Source organism: Callithrix jacchus, chromosome 8 (genome assembly GCF_049354715.1).
Source record: "Callithrix jacchus isolate 240 chromosome 8, calJac240_pri, whole genome shotgun sequence".
Lineage (NCBI taxonomy): Eukaryota > Metazoa > Chordata > Mammalia > Primates > Cebidae > Callithrix > Callithrix jacchus.
Genome location: NC_133509.1, coordinates 111,878,615 through 111,894,225, shown reverse-complemented (window position 1 = coordinate 111,894,225; position 15,611 = coordinate 111,878,615). Strand labels below are relative to the sequence as shown.

The window sequence follows — 15,611 nt, the reverse complement described above, 5'->3', positions numbered from 1 at the left end:
AGTTCAAGACCAGCCTGGCTAACATGGTGAAGTCTCATCTCTACTAAAACTTCAAAAATTAGCCAGGTGTGGTGACGCGTGCCTGTAATCTCAGCTACTCGGGAAGATGAGGCAGGAGAATCACTCAAACCCAGGAGACAGAGGTTGTAGTGAGCCGAGATCGTACCACTGCTTTCCAGCCTGGGTGACAGAGCAAGACTCTGTCTGAAAAAAAGAAAAGGAAAAAAAAAAAAAGCAAAAGGACTGGAGCATATTTTGGTGTGAAGGTGTGAAGCCTGTGGGAAAGTGGAGGTCAGTTGTTCCTCCACAGACACTCCTGGGGTGCTGGAACCAAATGTTAGGACAAAGAGACCCCTACCCCCACCCCACTGCCAACCCATACACAAAATGCACACTTTGGTCTTCATTCTCTATTTTCCAGAGCAGTGGCTTTCAAATATTTATTTATTTTATGTTTTATTTTCCTTGCTGGGTGTGGTGGCTCATGCCTGTAATCACAGCACTTTGGGTGGCTGAGGTGGGTGGATCATGAGGTCAAGAGATCGAGATCATCCTGGCCAACATGGTGAAACTCTGTCTCTACTAAAAATACAAAAATTAGCTGGGTGTGGTGGCACATACCTGTAGTCCCAGCTACTTGGGAGGCTGACGCAGGAGAATAATTTGAACCTGGGAGGCAGGGGTTGCAGTGAGCCGAGATCGTGCCACTGTACTCCAGCCTGGCGACAGAGCAAGACTTGGCCTCAAAATAATAAAAATAAAAAAGCAATGCGTTCCCATCTCAGCCCATTACTCAGACAAGCATCTACAAATTACCCTGAGGCAAAAACTTTACGAAACTAAAAGTTCCTTTTAACCTGCACTCCTGTTTTTACATTGTCTTCTATTTCCCTTTTTTTTTTTTTTTTTTTTTTTAATTCTGGCCTGGTGCGGTGGCTTACGCCTGTAATTCCAACACGTTGGAAGGCCAAGGCAGGCAGATCACTTGAGGCTAGGAGTTTGAGACCAGCCTGGCCAACATGGCAAAAGCCAGTCTGTACTAGAAATACAAAAAATTAGCTAGATGTTGTGGCAGGCGCCTGTAATGCTAGCTACTTGGGAGGCTAAGGCAGGAGAATCACTTGAACTCAGGAGGTGGAGATTGCAGCAAGCCGAGATCGTGCGCACTACACTCCAGCCTGGGCAGAGTAGCAGAAGAGACTCTGTCTAAAACAAAACAAAAAAAATTTGAGTATGATCCCTTAAATTGATTTCATGACCCACGAATGGATCTCAACCCACAATTGGAAAATCCCACTGCTCTGGAGGAGTTGATTTCACTCTTTGCTGGATCGCCAATCCCTAACCACTGGAATTTGGCTGCAATTTTCCTGGTGAGTTTCTCCCTCCGTATTCTCCTCACTAGTACACCCAACACCAGGCCTCCAGTCCTAAAAGCCACCACCAGCTTCAGGTCACCACACCTATGCCAATTAGTTTTCCTCGTTCCCCCTTTGACATTCAGGGACCTCCAGGATAAGTGCAAGGATCCCGGTTACTGGCAGACTGAGATAAGGATGACAGTCCCAATGGGCTACGGGGTTCCTATCTATTCATATTTGGTGGGCTGCTTTTATCTGCAAGAATAAAATACAAGCCCGACGCGGTGGCTCACGCCTGTAATCCCAGCACTCTGGGAGGCTGAGGTACACGGATCACCTGAGGTCGGGAGCTCCAGATCAGCCTGACCAACATGGTGAAACCCCATCTCTACTAAAAATACACAATTAGTCGGGCGTAGTGATGAATGCCTGTAACCACAGCGACTCAGGAGGCTGAGGCAGGAGAATCGCTTGAATTTGGCAGGCGGAGGTTGCAGATCACACAGTTGCACTCCAGCCTGGGCGACAGAGTCAGACTCTGTTTCAAAAAAAAAAAAAAAAAAATGCAAAATATATAAAAGAGCAAAATATATAAGTCAAGCAATTTAAACAGTGAGGGGTAAACTGAAATCACATGCCAGGGAGCCCAGAGGTCCATGGTTCCAGGGTTGGTCAATGAAGTGACCACTCTATGTCTATTTTCTTCTTGTCATTGCCACAGTTTGGAAGTGTCTTTTTCTACCTTAGTCTCAGTATGGCAAGAGTGCTGTGTCAGGGGGCTTTTGTGGGTAGCAGAAGGAAGGGTGAGGCCAGGGTTTCGGGTGGGTGGGTGAGTAGGTGAGTCACTGAGTAGCCGGGCCCCTTTAGCCCCATGTAAGGACAGGCTACAGCCACCCACTGCTCGCCCCAACTGTGTCTGGACAGAAATGGGCATGTCTGCTTTGCAACGGCCACGCCTCACGCTGGGATAACCGTATGAATCAGGAAGGTCACAGATGCTATCACCCTTTTCTCTCCACTAGTCACAGGCCCTGAAAGCAGAAATGACTTGTGGCCTCACCTACAAATCCTCAACAGCAAACCCAACGAGTCCTGTCTCTAGCTCAGTGCTGGATTCCCTGGAGCAGGAAGTGCCAAATGTGGCAGTGAGGAAAACTCTTTGGTTTGGGCTCATTCTAAGTCCATTCCCTAGGCACCCAGACCCCTCATGTTGATTTCTTCTGCCTACATGGACCCATTGTTTGTAGGTTTTCCCAGGGAGAGCTGAGAACTTGGGGGATGGGGTGGGTGGGCATAACGGTGGCAGGGTCTCCCCCAGCTTCTGTGTCTATAGTGGCACCTGATAGCACACACCTTGCCATCACCTGAGTGTAGTTGCATCTGGGACTGTATATGAGCTGGAAGGAACGTGAGTGCAGCCTCCCCTACTATGTAGATATGAAGCCTCAGGCTCAGAAGGGGATAGTGATTTGCCCAAGGCCACACAGATCCTTAGCAGTAGAGGGGTACACTGAGGTTTCCGGGACTTCAAGCCTCCACTCTTTCTTTCTTTTTTGAGATGGAATCTCACTCTGTCGCCAGGTTGGAGTGCAGTGGCTCGATTTCTGCTCACTGCAACCCCCGCCTCCTGGGTTCGAGTGATTCTCCTGCCTCAGCCTCCCAAGTACCTGAGACTACAGGCACCCGCCACCATGCCCAGCTAATTTTTGTATTTTTAGTAGAGACAGAGTTTCACCATGTTGGCCAGGATGGTCTTGATCTTCTGACCTTGTGATCCGCCCGCCTCCGCTTCCCAAAGTGCTGGGATTACACCAGCCAGCCTCCACTCTTTTGCCACTCCCGCCTGTGGGGATCCCTAGTTTGCCCCCTAATTGGCTCCACCCATCAAAGTCATCATAAATGGCTCAGGTGAGAGTAGTGCCCTGTTGCTAGGGGCTAGTGGGTCCAGGCAGTAACTCAGATGCTGGCCCCAGGAAACCCTGACAGTGGAGCAACACCTGTGTTTCTCTCCCAAGCTGCTTTGCCTTGCTCCTGCTGAACACAGTGGAGAGGGAAGTGAGAATCTGCACTGCAGGCCCTGAGACAACAAATGCTAACCCTTCTGAGGAAAGCTGGCTTTAACAAAGGGGAGCAGGGCTTGGCTGGCCCTGGAGAGAATTTGCTACAGGAGCTGGTCTTAGGGAGGGGATGGGACCAGCTAGTGTGTAGGAGTTCTGCCCACGGCAGGATGCACCGGTGTGTGCTGATTCCTCTGTGTGTGCCTGAAAGATGGCAGGTGGTGTAGGCAACCAGGGAGTACCTGACTGGCAGCTGGAATTTCAGGGTTCCTTCAGCCACCTGTCAGTCCTGTGACCTTGGGACGTAATCTCCCAGAGTCTGTTTTTCTCAGCTGCAAAATGGGGATGCTAAGAATCTCCTTCACAGGGTTGTTAAAGAGGTAAAACAAATGAACATGCACATTCTCCCAGGGGCTGGACAAAGTGGCTTCTTTGGGAGGCAGAGGCAGAAGGACCACTTAAACCCAGGAGTTCAAGACCAGCCTTGGCAACATGGCAAGACACTGTTCCTACAAAAAAATCAGAAAATTGGCTGGGCATGATGGTGTGCACCTGTAGTCCCAGTTACTCAGGAGGCTGAGGGGGGAGAATCTTTTGAGCTTGGGAAGTCTAAGCTGCAGTGAGCTATGATCTTGCCACTGCACTCCAGCCCAGGTGGTAGAGAGACACTCTGTCTCTTATTAAAAAAAAAAAAAAAAAAAAATCAGGGCCGGGCACAGTGGCTCACATCTGTAATCCCAGCATTTTCAGAGGCCAAGGCAGGTGGATCACCAGGTCAAAAGTTCGAGAACTGCCTGGCCAAGATGGTGAAACCCTGTCTCTACTAAAAATACAAAAATTAGGCGGCTGCAGTGATGGGCGCCTGTAATCCCAGCTACTTGGGAGGCTGAGGCAGGAGAATCGCTTGAACCCAATAGGCAGAGGTTGCAGTGAGGCGAGATTGTGCCATTGCACTCTAACCTGGGCTGGGCGACAGAGCAAGACTCTGTCTCAAAAAAATAATAATAATAAAAAAATCAATCATTCACCCAGGGACAGAGCATGACGGCTACTCTGGAGAGAGAGGCTGGGTGGAGATGTGCTTCTCCCTGGGGCCCTCCCTGTTCCTGGGATGTCAGGCAGTGTGTGGTCTGGGGAAGGGCAGGGCAAGGCAGCTCCTGAGCCCCTCGCTTGCGATTTCCTTCCTGACTTCCTTGGCTGCCCAAGGCAGCACTAAATCAGGTCACCAGTTGTCTCTCCTCACAGTAGCTGTCATGCAAACAGCTCCTGCCCAGCTCCCAATTCAGGTCACCCTCTCACCACCCGCTCCCTGCCCTGGCAGCCAAAGAAAGGGCTGCTTGGTGCTTTTGTTCTTAAGTGGTCGTTTATTAGGCCCTGGCTATGTGCCTGATACTGGGGCTATTGCTTGAAGTAGAAATAGCAGGCATGGTTTGCTGCATGTGATATGCCAGTCCCCATCATGAAATTACCCTCTTTTAGGGAGATGGGATCACCTCTGTTATAAGTGTGAAAACTGAGGCTCAGGAAAGGAATCTCATGTCAGGTTGCTGTGGCAAGTGCAGAGCCCAGGCTGAGACCTAGATGTGGCTGATTCCAGAGCCTGTGCTTTCAGCCCCTGGGTCCCATGTTAGGGGGCCGGTGTCAGAGGGCGGGGTCGGAGCCCGGGGTGCCAGGGGAGGGACAGTGTGCCACTTTGGACTCAGAAACCCCCAGTCACTCCAGGAGACAAGATGAAGTCTGAGAGGAGGAGGCTGTGTCTGAGGGAGAGGGGAGGGGATGCACACACACCGAGACACACGTATGGCACACACATGACAGGCCCACAGGCCAACACAGACGCCCACAGAGAGGGACAAAGACTCACCAGACAGGCGCAGGGATCAACACGCACTAAGACACACACAGACTCAGCCATACACAAAAGACAGGCACAGTCGCGGAAATACACACCTGTGATGGGCAGGCATCAGACACGCCGGCAGACCCTGCCACACCCGCACACACCCACACCACACACCGCGGCTGGAGGGAAGAGGAGGAAGAGCCGCTGCCTCATTTCCGGGCCTCCTCCTCCTCCAAAGCGGAGGGAAAAGCCTTCCCCAGAAGTGCTGAGTCAGCAGCGGGTGACAAATGAGCCTTCGGGCGGCGGGAACGGGCGCGAGCACTTAGCATGCAGAGCGCGTTCGTGCCAGCGCCAGCCCGGGCCCGCGGCGGGCGAGGGGGCAGGGAGCGGCGGCCGGCTGCCCGCTCGGGGGGAGGCCCGGGGAGGAAGTGACTCGTTTTGACTTTGCAAACGCCCGACTTTGCCGCCCAAGGTCACGCAGCAGGCGCCGCCAGCCGGCTTCCTGCAGGGAGGCGGGGTGGGATCTGGCTGGCGCTGGGCGGCAGCCGGGCCAGGCCGGGGAGGGGCTGGACGCGGGGAGGGGAGGGGGTGGCCCTCCCAGTGTGGCAGGGCTCTGCGAGAACAGACAATGGAGCTGCGAGGAGAGGTCCCTGAGCGCGAGGGCCGTCTCAGAAATGCCCAGGGCCGGCCCGGGGGGCTGAGCGCGGCTGAAGCTGGTCCCCCGGGTGCTTCTTCCGCATGCCCGAAAACCCCCATTGGAATCTAGTCAAAGGGCACCTCGCAGCACGCCTGCGTTGCGGCAGCCGCCCCAGGCGGACTCTTCTTCCCTCCTGCCCCTCTAATTTATTCTTCACAGGGCAGCCAGCGAGGTCTTTTCAAAACATCAATCGCATCGTTTCCTGTGATGGCTTCCCTCTGCCCTTAGAATAAATCCAGCCGCTCATTGCGAGCAACTCATCTCCGGCATGAGCCGCTCTTGATTGTGAAAGGAAGAGCTATTAAAAACAACGCGAGGAGGACATGGCTGAACGGGGACTGCCCCAGCACCAAGCCCTGCTTCTAGCCTGTCCCCACTACAGCGCTTCTGCCTACACCCGCCTTCTTTGCGTGGCTGGCCCAGGTCTCAGCACGAATATCAATGTTGCCTCCGCAGAGAGACCTTCCCTTGCCGTTCGCCTGCAGAGGTCCCGCTCCTTAAGCAATTACACTGCTTTCTTTCCTTCATAGCATTTACCACCCTCTGAATTTACCTTTTCTGTTTGTTTACTTCTCTTTTGTCTATTTCCCTCCTTAAATAAAAGTCTGAGGGCAAGGCTTTCTGGGTTTTGTTTGGTTCTGCTGTATCCCCTGTACCTGGAAGGGTGTGTGGGACATGGTTGGTGCTTAGTAACATTATATAGAGGAATGAATGCACCAACGGGTGGCAGGCCTGAAAGTGAACCAGGTCCTGAAAGGACGGCCTCAGGGACACACCACAGGGAGAGGGCCAGGGCCTGATGCATGAGGGTGTTTGTGGGCAGGATCTATGGATAAGAGCTGCAGGGGCTTTGGGAAGCTGAGGTGGGCAGATCACCTGAGGTCAGGAGTTGGAGAGCAGCCTGGCCAACATGGTGAAACCCTATCTCCACTAAAAATACAAAAATTAGCCAGGCATGGTGGCAGGGGCCTGTAATCCCAGCTACTCAGGAGGCTGAGGCATGAGAATCACCTGAACCTGGGATGTTGCAGTAAGGTGAGATCACACCATTGCACTACAGCCTGGGTGACAGACAGAGACTCAGTCTCAGGGGAAAAAAAAAAAAAAAAAAAAGCTGCAGGGTCTCCTGGCCCCTGAAAGCAGCCGGAAGGCTTTAGAGAAATCCCCGTCAGGCTTGAGAATCTCTGCCCTCTTAGTTGCTAGCTCTGTCTTCAGGCGATATTTACTATTTGGAAAGTAAGAATGAACACAACTTCTCCAGGGTTATCAACAGACCCCGGGTCCTCTCGCAGGTGTCACCTTCTCTCCTTGCCAGCTCCTAAGACACTCTTGGCTCTGCTCGGGAATCCAGGAGTGAATTCCCTTCCTTAGATGTGTGTTGGACTGTTACTGGGGGCTGCCATGGAAGTGTCAGCTGTGTTTCCACACTGGGTCCTGTCAGGATTGCCTCAGTTTCTTCCTGGGTAGACAGAGATTGAGCAGGGCTCTGCTCCTCCGAGGTAAACCTCCAGGAACAGGGAGGAAATCTGGCAAAATATGAAGCCTACAAAGTGTTCTTGCCCCGGCTCTCTGGCTTCAGTTGACTCCCAGCCTGGAGGACATTTTTTTTTTTTTGCAATTGTTTTTTAATTCCTGTTTTTCCTATCCCCGCCCCAGAGTGAGGATTCGGTAAGATAACAATCATGATAGTGCTTTGAAAGTATCCCTGGCAGGCCGAGTATGTGGTGAGTCACGCCTGTAATCCCAGCATTTTGGGAGTCTAAGGTAGAAGGGTCACTCGAGACCAGAAGTGTGAGACTAGGCTGGGCAATATAGTAAGACCCCATCTCCACACAAAAAAATTAAAATTAGCTACTAGGGAGGCTGAGGTGGGAGGATTGCTTGAGCCGGGGAGGTAGAGGTTGCAGTGAGCTGAGATTGCACCCCTGCACTCCAGCCTGGGTGACAGAGTGAGACTCTTTCTCAAAACAAAAACACAAACAAAAACAAACAAAAAACAGTATCCCTGGCTGAGGAATAGAAGGGACTGTCGTTAATACTATTTCTCTGCTGAGATTTACCCACAGGGATGTAGAGCACAGAGGCTGCTGAGCTCCCTTTCTCCCATATTCAGGAGGCCCCCAGGAGCCAGTTTTCCTGACACCTAACTCCCACCCCATCTCTGTGAGCTGGGTCTGCAGCCCCTGACCTGGCCAGTTCTACTTCAGTGGAGAAAAGAGAAAGTGAAAGTGGCCCTGGGAGCTCAGGGCCTGCCAGCGGCGGACAGATCCCAGCAAAAAAGGGCAGCTCCTCAGCCCCACCCCAGGCCCCTGCTCTGAGCTGCCGCACAGCCTGGGCCTGCCCTGTGGCTTGGCTCCTTCCTGCCACAGCCCTGGGCAGAACAGGCTGCCTGGGCAGAGGGAGAGTGGCCTGAGGCCACTGTTCCTGGTCTCCTGTCCTGACTCACCCTTCCCAAGTGGGTGAGAGGAGGGAAGGGAGGGCCTGGCAGCCAGAGGGCTGTCCCCTGTGGGATGCTTTAGAAGCTGGAATGGCTGGGCCCCTGGTCAGGATGCCGCAGGGCTTCCCAGTGATGTCACTGGGAGGTCCAAGGTATGGGTGTGGGAAAAGGAAAGTGAAAGGAACAAGATGATGACGTCAGCCGGCCTCTAGCACAAAGCTAACCTCAGGCCATGTGCCCTGCCAGGTGCTTTATCCACCTATAAAACTTAGGGGATCAAAATCCCAAGCCTATGAAAAATACCTATGCCACTGGCCCGTCCCTATTTCTCCATTTCTTCAATTATATATGTCTTTTTAAAGACAGGGTCTCACTTGGTCACTGCCCTGCAGACTGGAGTGCAGCAGCACAACCATAGCTCACTGTAACCTCAACCTACTGGGCTCAAGTGATCCTTCCACTGCAGCCTCGTGAGCAGCTGGGACTACAGGCAGGTGACACGATAACCAGCCAATTTTTTTTTTTTGATAGGGGTCTCACCATGTTGACCAGACTAGTCTCAAACTCCTGGCCTCAAGCAATTATCCCACCTCAGCCTCCCAGTGTTGGAATTACAAGCATGAACCACCTCGCCCAGTCTCAACAAACATTTTCTGAGTGCCCACGGTGCATCAGGCCCTGTCTAAACACACAGGGACATTGCCATGGAAACAGGTTTTTTTTTTTTTTGAGTCTGAGTCTTGCTCTGTTGCCCAGGCCAGAGTACAATGGTACGATCTCAGCTCACTGCAACTTCTACCTCCTGGGTTCAAGCGATTCTTCCTACCTCGGCCTCCCAAGTAGCTGGGATTACAGGCATCTGCCACCATGCCAGCTAATTTTTGTATTTTTAGTAGAGATGGGGTTTTGCCATGTTGGCCAGACTGGTCTCTTGGGTGATCCACCCTCCCAAAGTGCTGGGATTGCAGAGGTGTGAGCCACCACACCCAGCCCTTTTTTTTTTTTTTTGAGTCAGAGTCTCACTCTGTTGCTCTGGCTGGAGTGCAGTAGCTCGATCTTGGCTCAGTGCAACCTTTGCCTCCCAGGTTCAAACGATCCTTCTGTCTCAGCCTCCCAAGTAGCTAGGACTACAGGCACGTGCCACCATGCTCAGCTAAATTTTTTTGTATCTTCAGTAGAGATGGGGTTTTACCATGTTGGCCAGGCTGGTCTCAAACTCCTGACCTCAAATGATTCACCTGCCTTGGCCTCCCAAAGTGGCGGGATTACAAGGGTAAGCCAGCATGCCCAGCCAGAAACAGATTTTTTAAGTCCCTGTCCTCATGAAGCTTATATTCCATTGGAGGGAAGAGTCAATAACAAAAATATGTGAAAGATTTAATACATGAGATGATGACATGTGCTATGGAGAAAAATACAGAAGGGAAGGAGGATAAGGTGCTGGAGTGGGGATATAATTGTTATTTTAAGAAGAAAGGTTGGGGAAAGCTTGCTGAGAAGGTAGCACTGATTCTAATTTATTATGTCTTCAATACTCACAAAAAGGCAAGGCACAACATTTTGGGAGGCCGAGGCAGGAGGATTGCATGAGCCCAGGAGTTTGAGATTGGCCTGGGCAACATAGTAAGACCCCGTCTCTACCAAAAAATACAAAAATTAGCCAGGAGTGTTGGCGTTAGCCTGTAGTCCCAGCTACCGGGGAAGCTGAAGTGAAAGGATTGCTTGAACCCAGGAGGTCAAGGCTGCAGTGAGTTGTGATCGTGCCACTGCACGATCCTGTCTCAAAAAAAAAAAAAAAAAAGCCAAGAATGCAGTCACAATTATTAAGGAGTACGACACCAAGGCCCAAGTGGGGAGTTCAAAGTCAGACGGCTGAGAAGGGGCAGATCTGAAATTCAAACTCAGGCTTTGTCTGTGTTTGTAACCACAGCGTCATATTGGACAGAGGGAGAGAAAATGGAATGGAAGGGAAAAAGGAAGAGGGTATAGGGCCAGCCTTGCAATGGTGGCCATCTGTTTTCCAACTGAAAATCAGAACATGACCTGAAAGGATTTTCCTGTTGCTCACAGTGAGAGAGGCTGTCTGGGAGAGACAATTTGGATGTGGGCCTGAAGGGTGGGATTTCTGAGACATTCCAGTGGCTTGTGGGGCCCATGAGGAAGTCCAAGGGTAGGGCATTTTCATGGCAACCTCAGTCTGGCCATTGGGCAAGGAACCTGGTGCAGAGCCACCTGGCAGAGAAACCATGCTGGGGTGGACCTGAGACTCGGAGGGCTGGGGGGATGGGGAGCCACTGAGCAGCCAACACCCAGGGGACGAGGGGCATGGTAGGGGGAGAGGGGAATGTGTGGCTGCAGCCCACGCTCTAGGCCCATCCAGAGGGTGAGCTGGCTGGTTCCAGGACACCCCCTGGAAGGAGTCTGAAGGGCAGCTGAGGAAGGAACACAACCTTTCCTGTTAGCCCAGCCTGGGTTTGAAAGTTCTCCCTGCCACTTCCTGCTCTGTGGCCCTGGCAAGTCATGCAACTTCAATGAGCTCCATGAGCTTGTTTCCTCCTGTGTGAAACAGGGAGAACAACGCACTCATAGGGCAGTGGCGAGGATCATCATGCATTGAGATAAGGCGCGAACTGTGCTTGGCATACTGCAGGCTCCATGGATGAGTACTGCTGTTTCCCTCCACCCAGTGGGGCATTGGGGGCATGCCAAGATGGTGAGCTGGGTGGAATGGAAAGAACTGTGGGGCTTGGGAAACGAATGACCCAGTCACCCAGGGTAGTTGCAGCCAAACCCTGTACATGGGCTGGGACTTCGTCAGCAATAGAACAATACTCTTCCCCAAAGGCTAGGCCAGCAGTGCAAGCCCTCCTCCCAGTCCCACCACTCTGTAACTTCGGTGCTCTGGTGGATGGGCCTCGCCACCCACCCACCCCTTCGGGCAATCTGAGCAGCACTGGGGCCCACAGTGACCTCTGCTCTGGTGAACAGCCAAGATGCTTTCAGAAGGGACAGAGGGGCTCCCATAGCTTCTGTTGGGTGATCCCTTCCTTTCTGCCTAGCCACCTAAGTGCCTTCCAGTAAACTCCATTGCTGCCCACATTGTTGCTTCTGGAAGATTGTCCTTAAAGAAAGGAAAGAGAGGCCGGGCACGGTGGCTCAAGCCTGTAATCCCAGCACTTTGGGAGGCCGAGGCGGGTGGATCACAAGGTCAAGAGATCGAGACCATCCTGGTCAACATGGTGAAACCCTGTCTCCAATAAAAATACAAAAAAATTAGCTGGGCTTGGTGGCGTGTGCCTGTAATCCCAGCTACTCAGGAGGCTGAGGCAGGAGAATTGCCTGAACCCAGGAGGCGGAGGTTGCGGTGAGCCGAGATCACGCCATTGCACTCCAGCCTGGGTAACAAGAGCGAAACTCCGTCTCAAAAAAAAAAAAAAAAAAAAAAAAGAAGGGAAAGAGAAGGCCAGGAGTGGTGGCTCACACCTTTAATCCCAGCACTTTGGGAGGCCAAGGCAGGTGGATCACTTGAGGTCAGGAGTTCAAGACCAGCCTGGCCAACATGGTGAAACCCCATCTCTACTCAAAATACAAAAATTAACCGGCCATGATGGCACACACCTGTACTCGAAGCTACTTGGGAGGCTGAGGTGGGAGGAACACTTGAACCTGGGAGGTGGAGGTTGCACTGAGCTGAGATTGCACCACTGCACTCTAGCCTGGGTGACAAAGTAAGACTCCGTCTCAAAAACAAGCAAAGAAACAAAAAGGCTTTTAGGAAATTTATATTTAAAAATAAATAAAGAAAGAGAACCAGAAAGAACTTTTGCATTCCCCTGTCCCCACCGCCCCTGCCCAACCCCACACATCCTTCCATGGGCTAAGCTGGATTCCTCCAGCCCTGGCAGAGCAAACGAGAGCTGGAAAACAGCCCAGCTTTTACCAATAATTCACTGTGTGACCTTGAAAATCCTTTATGGGCCTCCTTGCCTTCATCTGTAAAGTGAGGGGTTCAGATTAGATCATCTCTAAAGTCTAGTCATAACCTCTAAATGATTGCATTCATCGATTCTTTTTTCTCTTCATTCATAGCCCTTATACTTCCTGACATAGTATTTCTTATTTGTTTATGTCTGTCTTAGTTCACTCTAGCTCCCTGAGGGCACGAGGTTTTTTTTTTTTTTTTTTTTTTTTTTTTTTTTTTTACTGTTATATCCCTGCCACTTACAAAAAAGACAGTAGGAGCTTATAACTGTCTGTGTCCTGGAAGTGATCAAACAAACAGAGTGATCAAGCGTTCAAATAAGGACAGAAAGAACTGGCCGGCTGCAGTGGTGGCTCATGCCAGTAATCCCAGCATTTTGGAAGGCTGAGGCAGGCAGATCATTTAAGGCCAGGAGTTCAAGACCAGCCTGGTCTACATGGTGAAACACCATCTCTACTAAGAAATACAAAAATTAGCCAGGCATGGTGATGGGCACCTGTAATCCAACAGACAGAGGGAAGACTGTCTCATGGGGGTTGGGGGCAGAGGAAAAATAAAAAAAAATTTTTTTTTTAGATGGAGTCTCGTTCTGTCACCCAGGCTGGAGTGCAGTGGTGCAATCTTGGCTCATTGTAACCTCTGCCTCCTGGGTTCAAGCAATTCTCCTGCCTCAGCCTCCTGAGCAGCTGGAACCACAGACATGCACCATCATGCTTGGCTAATTGTTTTGTTTTTTTTTTTTTCTTTTTTGAGACGGAGTTTCGCTCTTGTCACCCAGGCTGGAGTGCAATGGCGCGATCTTGGCTCACTGCAACCTCTGCCTCCTGGGTTCAGGCAATTCTCCTGCCTCAGCCTCCTGAGTAGCTGGGATTACAGGCACACGCCACCACGCCCAGCTAATTTTTTGTTATTTTAGTAGAGATGGGGTTTCACCATTTTGACCAGGATGGTCTCAATCTCTTGACTTCGTGATCCACCAGCCTTGGCCTCCCAAAGTGCTGGGATTACAGGCTTGAGGCACCGTGCCCGGCCTGTTTTGTATTTTCAATGGAGATGAGATTTCACCATGTTGGCCAGGCTGGTGTGGAACTCCTGACTTTAGGTGATCGGCCCACCTCGGCCTCCCAAAGGATTACAGGTGTGAGCCACTGCTCCGGGCCATAAATAACTACTTCTGAAGTTGTAGATGAAGAAAGGAGACCAACAAGGAAAGGAGATCATCCCAGGGCTAACTGCAGAGTAGGGGGTGGGGCTGAGGGGGCAAGGCCTGGGAACCCTACAGAGCTGTGGCGCAGCTAAGCTGCAGGAGAGGACCAGAGGACAGGAACTGCAGGCTTGGGTAGAGGAAAGCAGCTACTGGTGTCCCTATGCCCAGCAAGGAAGTGTGTGGGATAAATCCGACCTCCTTCTCCTTCTGCCCTCCAATCACCCATCACCTTATCCCATTGGCTGAATCTAACCAGAAGCCAAAGGGTAACAGTCCTGAGAGGTCAGGGTAAGGAAAAGGTGGAGGAGGGTGGACTATGGGTCTGGGGAGGAAGTCTGGGTTCAGCGCAGCACCTGATCAACATTGCTGAGCACTGGCCGGGTGCTGGAGTGCCTGCTCTGAAGCAAGACATGTCACCCGCAAGTTTATAACCAAGGTCTCTGCCCACCAGGCAGCACAGATAGGATGCCTTGGCTGGGTCTTGAGGAGCCCTCCTTTCCCTCTGCCTGGGGGCCTCCCATCCCTATCTGATTTTTGGAAAAGGCTGCTTTATAAAATTACATTGACAAATGGAAATTGCGGGAGCACTGTTGAAGGGAGGCTGCGGGTGAGGGGAGGGAAAGGGTTTGGAGGGCTTGGGCGCTGAGAACTGGCTATGGAGCTCTGAAGCAGCTCAAGAAGGTGGCCTTGACGTTGTAGTGGAGGCTCCAGAGTGTGAAAGGTTCAAATCCCACTCTTTCACTCATTTGCTGTGTGATCTTGGGCCTGTTCCTTGATACCTCTGATTTTCAGTTTCAGCATCTGTAAAAATGGGGGGATGAATTTTTCGAGGATTAAAGGAGAATCTATACAAAGGGCTTAGCACAGTGCCTGGGCACAGGGCAAACACTTTATTATGATAATTAGAGGCCAAGGGCCACACTCCCCCCTTCCCATTTCTCACCCGACATGGAATCTCCACCCCCTCTCCAGCTCCATTTAGCTCTGAGTGTTTTAGGTCATTCTATGCCTGGCATTCTGCCAAGGCTCTGACAAAGACAGGAGTTTCTGCTCATTCATCGTAATGCAAGTTCCTGCGTTTAGGATAATAGGGAAAAAATGCATGAAAGGGCTTGCTGCCGGCGGAGGGGAAATCAGCTTAGAATTGAAAATTGGAGTCCTTCCTTGGCCCAGGTTTCCCCTCCCTGCGCTTTGGCAAAGGCTGTAGCGGGGAGTGGGGGAGCGGGGAGGAAGAAGAGGGGGAGTGGGAGGGGGAAGAGCTGGCCAGAGAGGCAGAAGGGCAGGGTGGGGGCAGGGGCGAGGGCCCGGCGCACCCGAGTGAATGGATTTCAGGGTGGCTGAGGAAGCCTGCCAAAAAGGCCAAGTGAAAAGGCCGGCCCCGGGAGGCGCTGCGAGCGGTTTCCATGGCGACACCAGCTGCTGCCTGGGCCCAGCGCTTGCAGGTTCTGCCGTCCCGGCGGGGTCTCGCCTGCCACCACATGGTTACTCAGCGCAGTAGGAAGGAAAAATCCCACGGGTTGCCTTGGCCCAGGGGTCACCAGCCAGTGCCACCGTGCTCTAGGCACCGTGCTGCCCTCTCCCCTGGGGAGACGGGGACCTGGGAGGTACCCGCTGCTGCCTCTGGAAGCACACGCTTCGTCTGTGTGCTAACTGCAGGGCTAACTGCAGAGTAGGGGGTGGGGCTGAGGGGGTAAGCCCTCTCCACGTCTGGTCCAGATGGAGAATGGGGCTGCCTTCCGGGGGCAGAACAGGCTCTCCAAGGCCCGCAGGCCTTTTCAGTGGGACATGGCAAGGCCAATGTGTATTTGTTAAAGATGGCCGTGCCTACAGAGGACTCCTGGAGGATGGGTGTGGGGGGGGGGGTGCCCTGAGAGGCTAGGTCAGGCTTCTGTGGCTTGACCTATGGTAGGAGGTGAGTGATTTAAGATGAGAGTGATTTAAGAGGTACACATGACCAGGCCTGGTGCTTGGTTGAAGAAAGAGATGCCAGGGCTTTGGCCTGGGCAGCAGGCAGGTGGAGGGTGTGC

General features: G+C 52.1%; 1 long non-coding RNA gene across 1 annotated transcript; it reads right to left on the bottom strand.

Moving 5' to 3' along the window:
- Nucleotides 1-402: 402 nt before the first annotated feature.
- On the bottom strand, nt 403-5,642 carry LOC144577449 (uncharacterized). Its single transcript, XR_013521428.1, has 2 exons — nt 5,369-5,642; nt 403-1,206 (listed from the first exon to the last, which is right to left on the bottom strand). It is a non-coding gene; the product is annotated as an uncharacterized LOC144577449 (long non-coding RNA).
- Nucleotides 5,643-15,611: the final 9,969 nt, after the last annotated feature.